Raw genomic sequence first — 7,038 nt, forward strand, 5'->3', positions numbered from 1 at the left:
CTATCCAAATAAAAAGCAAACAAAACTCCGGCAAAACCAAAATTTGATTTATTCATTAGATCTTCATTTCTCCTAAATTTTGGGAAAGTCATATTATTCCCCTCTCTCATTTTTTTTGATATAGGAAAATGATTGAAGATGAAATAAATAAATCAAATGATCCTCTTTTCAAATTTGAGAAAGCTCTCAAATATGAAAATAACGAAATCTCCAACTCTCTCCGTGGGTCCTTGAGTTGCGTGAAATTTCTAGGATCAACCAAAAATGCAAGAAAATATGCTATGCATGATGATCTAGTGTATAACATTCCAAATTGCAAATTTGGGATGTTACATATTTTATTTGCTTTTTATTTGCTACTTTATTTGAAATAGAAAAATATACATTTTTAGGTCAGAAAAATGTTCACCTTGGTCTTAATATTAGATTTAGAGTGTGAAAATTATTTCTAGTATTTCTAATATTTTTAGAATTTTTTTATATTTTATTAGGATTTTTATTTCGGGCAAAATTTATTTAAAAAAAAGTCTCGTCGCCCGGCTGGGCCGAAGGCCCAGCCGAGCCAGGCCGGCCCGCTCACCCCGCCGCCTTCCTCCCGGGCGGGAGGACTTCCACCGTCGCACGCCGCCGAGGGAGTCCGAGCCGCACTCCACATCGCCGCCCCTGCCACACGTCGCCCCCCCCCTCGGGCCTTTAAAAGGCGGAGCCCCGCCGCCGCCTCCACCTCACCCCACCGCCCGCAGCCGCCCCGCCTCCTCACCGCCCCGCCGCAGCTTGCTGCCGCCGCCGCCGCCGAAGCCCTGCCCAGCCGACCATCGGAGCCGCGCCGGACTTGTCGTTGCCCTGCCGGCGTTTTTCTTCGGTTAACCAGTAAGAAAACCGTTCGGTTTTTCCCTGGTTTTGCCTCGGTTTATTTTTAGGGTTAGGGTTTTTTTCTCGGTTTTTCCGATCGGATCTACTTAGCGAACGTTCGTCCATTAATCCGTAGTAGCGAACATTTTTCGTTCGTTAGTTCCTAGTAGCGAACGTTTGTTCGTTAGGTTTTTCTTTTTATTTTAATTTTCGGCCAGGGACCTATCCGTAAATACTTTTATCATAGTTTAGTCCCTGCTCTTCAAACCCTCGCTACTTTTTGCTCGGTTGTCCAAATCCAGTGAAACGAACGCCAAAGTCTTCGTCTTGTTCCCCTCTTTCCAGTTAACCAACTTGAACATAGTTTTGACAAATTTAAAATTTGGTTTCAAGCGGATTTGAATTTGAACTTATTTTGATAGTAGTTTGAGTTTCGTAGCTCCGATTTGATTGATTCTTTATGCAAATCGAAGCCCTTGAGTCGAACTTTCAGGTTGGATCTTTTCATTTGAGTTTTACCCTTGCATATTATGCTTGAGTGCTTATGTATGCTATTGTTTGTTTACGATAGAGTTTCTGGAGTGTGAAGCATGCTACTACGAGTCGCTAGGGTTTTCAGATCATCAGCAAGGCAAGTAACACTTTGATCATACCCCTTTATTACCTAGTTTTTATGCATTAGTTTCAACCCTCAAACACTGCATGGTTAGGACTTGATAACTTGTGGGTATTGGGAACTAGTTGATGACAAACCTGGGGAACCCTATTGTCTTGCATTCAAACCCTATTGTCTTGCATTCAAACCTGGGGAGTTACCACGTGCGTTTATACTGCTATGCTATGCCCGTAGACATGGTTTGGTTTTGAGAGTATTCATGACAGAAGTGAGAGATTCTTGTTAACTAAGGTTTAACTTAACGTGGCTACTTTAATACACATCTGGGTGGATTGATTTGTGGGCACCTGGGGAACCCGGTGTTGTCCAAGGAGATCCCGGGGAATCCGTGCGATCATCCTATGGTTTGCCACCCAGGCTCAAAGGGATCATTATGTTATTCATGCTGGAAACTTTCGTGTGCAGCCACAAGCCATTATGGGCTCTAGCATAGTTGAGTATGTTGTGTGACCTCTTACAGTGGTAGACTAGCAGATGTAGGGGATGTAGGTGGTACTGTCTACCCGTCGTAATGAGCTAACACTTCTGAAAGACTGTGTCTCGGTCATCCGTTTCTCAAACGTCATGTAGTGCGAGAAATCCAACGGAGGAGATCGAGTCTTGTGGGGAAAAGTGCGCAAACCTCCTAGAGTGTACAAACTAATCATGGTTAGCCATGTCCCGGTTATGGACATCTTGAGTATCTGGTGCTTGAATTATTATGTTGATCTCATCACTCTACTTAATTAATTTGTTGGGTTAATGATTATTACTAGTAAAAATGCCCGTGCGTTGCAATGGGCGAAAAAAAATTAAAGCATGCTTTACACAACACTTCTTATATCCGATTTTGGCAAACGTCAGAAATAAAGTTACATTGACTATCGCTTTTTGGTCCATGTAATTTGGAGTGAATAAGCTATCCTAGTCGTTTGTAAATTCGTAGAGTATTTTCTTGAACTTTTTTTTAAAATGGAATCTTTTTTTGAAGACATACATTATCTAGTTGGGAAATTGCGCAATGCTTTTTTGTTCTTATATTTGGTTTGCACATGCATTGATTTTTTAAATAGTGAAGGGTCATCGTACAATTTTGGCGATTACAAAAAAAGGAGGCGAGCTCTCTATCCCTCTTTGTCTTTCCACTTCTCTCAGGAACAAACACTTGGCCAAATTCTTTTGAGTCCTAGTGAAATTATACATGATGCTATGCACGAGTAAAAGCAGCAGGCTACAGGCGTAATTATCCTGACATTGGAGAGTCGAGATCTAAATCAAAATTACATTGTCATATTTTTGTCTAGCCGAAGGTAGATCAAGTATACTGGATGCTACCCTCATCCACAGATTATAGTTAAAAAGTACATATCTAGATTTTTATGAAAGCTAAAAACTCATGTCATTTATAGCCAACAATATCTAATTGGACCTACTTGTTTACATCGAATGAATTATGAGGCATGCTTTCCTTAGCTTCATATATGAAACCACCATCACGGGCTGCCATCCAATAAAGAAGCTCCTTTTTCAGAATACCACATGTCTTGTTGAGAGAAACTGGAAGTTAGCACCAAGTAAATCAATTTTGAAAAAAGAATAAAGTTTCCAGAGTAGCTTGCAGAATCAATTTGCACAAACATATGGAGATTTTACATAGCAGTTTTATACTTGAGCCTATGCTAAGAGACCAATTGCGTTAAATAATTTTTCAAATCAATTTTAATTGCTAGTTTAACCATCAGTAAGCCCTGACTGTAAATCACTGTAATTCAAACATAGCTCCATCATAATTTGCACAACGAAAAAAATATGACTGGAGTGAAGTAGGTCTAGGCGATGGCTGATGGTCTTCCGACACTGTCAGCGGAGGCAAAATTTTGTGTAACAGCAACAAAAATTGAAGTTGAAACTCCAACAATTACCCTGTTTAAACAATGTTCCATATTTTGCAAAACATGGAGTTCAATGAAATAGGGAGCAATTATAACAATACAATAAAGAGTGGAGTGACGGATAATCTTCAAAAGCTAATTATAGGATGCATAAGCCACTGGATGGGCCCATAGTGGAGTGATCTGGATGCTTCTTCAAAGATTATTTTGTCGGCAAGAGCAGATCAAGGCTTTAATTACTTGCTAGCAGCTAGCTGCACAAACTAAAGATTCAGGCATACAGATCGACGAGGCGCTTGTTTATCCAGTTGGCAAGAGCAGATCAAGGCTTCAAGTAATTGCTAGCATCAAGTTGATCTGGGGCTTGCTACAGCTAGCTGCACTAACTACTGATTTAGACCAAAGAGATGCTTGCTTCAGCCTATGCCAACACACAAAGATTTAGACAAATACAGATAGTAGAGGCGCTTGCTTAAGCCTATGCAAACACACAAATTTTCCAATCAAAGCGTTGCTTACTTGCTTGCATTAATTCAAACTGCTACTTGTTGCAGCTACTTTTACAAACGAAATAAGACGGAAAATAATATGAAGTTTCATCCTATAATTATAAGTGAACTTTGGTTGTAAATCAAAGATAGCTACTATAGGACCTGAGCCACGCTTTCAACAATTCAAGTACGCTCTAGCCATTTTCTAGCTACAGAGTTGAATCCCCACCTTTGTGAAAAAAATCATTTGATATAGCACGCATTTTATTACATAAAAAGTAACAGTCCCAGCTCTGGTTCCTACTATAAATCATTTTAATTACAGAGTTGAATACGATGACGACTTATTCCTACTCTCGAAGTTTCTCCAACTGGGAGAGCAAGAACTCAAATCGAACATAGAGAGAAATTTGAGGTACTTCGCATTAATCCATATAGAAAAAGAGCAGCAATTTAACAACCATATGAAGGCATCACCCACAACTTGCTCATGCTACTGTATAGTGTGCATTGTTCTGTAGGCCATGATCCACCCACAACAGAATCCCCGACCTTTCTTGCCCCAAAATCAGACAGAATGTTATGCGCACATAATTATCCAAATTGCTACTAAAAGCTACCAGCCAACAGCAAGAAGAACAAAAAGGTAAGTAGTGATGGTCGATGGTAGATAGGAACCATGCAACATTCCTGCATTACCATTACAGCCTCTCAAAGTATAAGTCTTCAGTGAAGAGTATAATCACCTACAGTTTGGGTGCCGTGTAAGTCCTATCAACTCTACTGTACATATAGATGTGACCAATCTTCATGCCCGCTGTGTGGGACTTCTTTAATTGGAATTAGAGCTGCTCCCACAAATCTTCACAAAGCTCTTCGAATTTTTCACATGTTATGGTGCTCCTGTAAAAAAATAGCATGCAAGTAAACATGTAGAACCTGCACACCTTTCGTGGTCATGATTTAAGAGTTTACATATTCACTATATAATGAGAAGGGAGAGCTGAAAGCATGAGCTGGGCAACAAGATCAACCATAACATAACAAAGCAGGCTTGTGGCAAATAAGAAAAATGGAAAGCTAAGAAGCCAGCATAAATTAGTTTTGCAAGCTCCACACGATCATGAATACGCAAAGCAGATAACCGTACAAGATGGGTCACAAAACTCAAGATAGAATGTGAGGATGGGCACAAAATCACCTCACAAGCAGAACTTCTATAACTCATGATTGCTATCTTATTTTTATCAAAGTCATGATGCTTTCTGAAGCAACCAAGCTAGGTGCATGAGTAACAGATAGAATCAGTACCTCAGAGAATATTAGTACTTCGGAGCCATGGGCCTTTAACTTGGGAACACATTTATCAAACAAAACAATCTTTTCCTGTAGAAAGGGAAGTAATTTTCCTCATCTCAAAGAAAGGAGCCATTTTTTCCTGTAGAAAGCATCAAGCCTTGAGGGGGCGCACCAAGGACGATGCCGTCGAGCTGCTTCAGTACTCCAAGGAGACCGCTGATACTGCGGTCTGTAGCAAGGCAGGGGAGGGCCGATGCCGGTGGAATCATTGGGACGCATGGCAGACACAAAAATCTAACAAACATTGTCACATAGTTTTATAATATTGGAGTTAGTGAATCATGAAAATGTATGCAGAGACTAAAACTGAATTCTATACACCAAATATATTTTTCAGGATATTCAGGTTTATTTAAATTGTGTGCCGCAATCATCTCCGTCCTCATTGCCTCCCCTGCATCTACCAATGTCCTCGAATCCTTGTCGTCCATGGGGATCGAGTATGTCCTCCTCATCGCGTCTGGCCATCATACCCAAGACCTGTTACATGTGCCATAGAGCTTCTGAAATTTCAAAATCACTTAAAAAAACTAAACATATATGTGGACTCAAAGAAGGATGTCTTCGCTTGTGCTCTACGAATAAGTGATTGAGGTCTTTGCTGTTTTGTACAAAGAACACAAAGTCCCGGTAACTACAATAATGTAGCATGATGTAAAGCTTGTTTGGGCAAGTGATGTTCAGTTTGTTCGGTTTGATCTTACCAAAAGGATCAACGTAATTCAAGACATGGGAACTCAACGAAGAATACATTGGTGCCTATCAATACCTCCCAATTGGATTTCGCCTTAAATCAGTGCAGGGGCGGCAGCCTGGCAGGGGAGCACATGTGTGTGTACCTGTGCGTGGTGGTGATGATCGTTCGGACGAAGTAGTGTCCTCACCGGCATTGTGGAGGAGGGCCTGGGTGGAGGAGCCATCTTCCTTGGATAGCACACGCTCGGCCGTCAGGGCGGCGCCCAGCCAAACCATCTTGAGACGACGCAGGGAGACGTGGAGCGGCTGCACGACGGAAAAAAATTGGGAGGCCAGCAACACACTGGAAATCCATCAGGAGTTGGGGCGCACGGCCGCGCTGTCGCCCGACAAGAAGCACGCGGAGGCTCCTCTCCCGTCGTGCGAGATTGTGGAGGATCTGGACCTGCAGGAGATCGAGCAGGAACCAGATGGAGGAGACAGCGCTGACTCGAGGGAGTTGGTCGGCCGATGGAGAGCGGCAGCGGCAGAGGAGGAGGGGAAAGATGAGTTGGGGAAGGTGCGTCGGGTAGGGGTGGGCGTGACGGCGTTGGCCGGCAGTGGCGGCGCGCGGCAGAGGGGCGGGGGCCGGTGGTGGCAGCACGCGGCGGCGGCGCACTATTGGCGGAGATGGGAGGTAAGGTCGTGGGCTTCCGGGTCGGGTTTTTCTCTCGCCTCGTTGAGGCCCACACTGGCGGACGATTGATGTACGCAAAAGTGGAACAAAATTACAGACGAAATCACATGAATAGTACCACCTTACATGTAGAAAATAATACAAGTGAAAAAAACTAAAAGCGTAAAATCACTGAGAAGAAGTGTATTGTGACGGTGAACCCACAGAGTCAATCCGTGCTTTATTATCAGGGAAAGATTTTGGGGATTGAGATGGGGTTACCATTCTCAATGTTTGTCAACCAATTTTGTAGTTAAATAAAATATATTCCTTTGTTGTAGGTAAAAACTAGCTTTATGCAAATGATAACCATAGAGCCTCCACCACCCAATTATGCATATAGTTATAGCTGTTACATGTTCATTTCTCTATAGTGTT

General features: G+C 42.3%; 1 long non-coding RNA gene across 3 annotated transcripts; it reads right to left on the reverse strand.

Annotated features, from left to right (window-relative positions):
- Positions 1-4,355: 4,355 nt before the first annotated feature.
- On the reverse strand, positions 4,356-6,673 carry LOC125545722 (uncharacterized). 3 transcript variants are annotated; one of them, XR_007300193.2, is made up of 3 exons: positions 6,019-6,667; positions 5,202-5,729; positions 4,356-4,793 (listed from the first exon to the last, which is right to left on the reverse strand). It is a non-coding gene; the product is annotated as an uncharacterized LOC125545722 (long non-coding RNA). The 3 variants fall into 3 exon arrangements; XR_007300192.2 differs by having other exon boundaries at positions 6,089-6,666; XR_007300191.2 differs by having other exon boundaries at positions 5,202-6,673.
- Positions 6,674-7,038: the final 365 nt, after the last annotated feature.

The sequence above is a fragment of the Triticum urartu genome, chromosome 3A (assembly GCF_056163025.1).
Source record: "Triticum urartu cultivar PI428250 chromosome 3A, HENAU_Tu73, whole genome shotgun sequence".
In the NCBI taxonomy this organism is placed as follows: domain Eukaryota; kingdom Viridiplantae; phylum Streptophyta; class Magnoliopsida; order Poales; family Poaceae; genus Triticum; species Triticum urartu.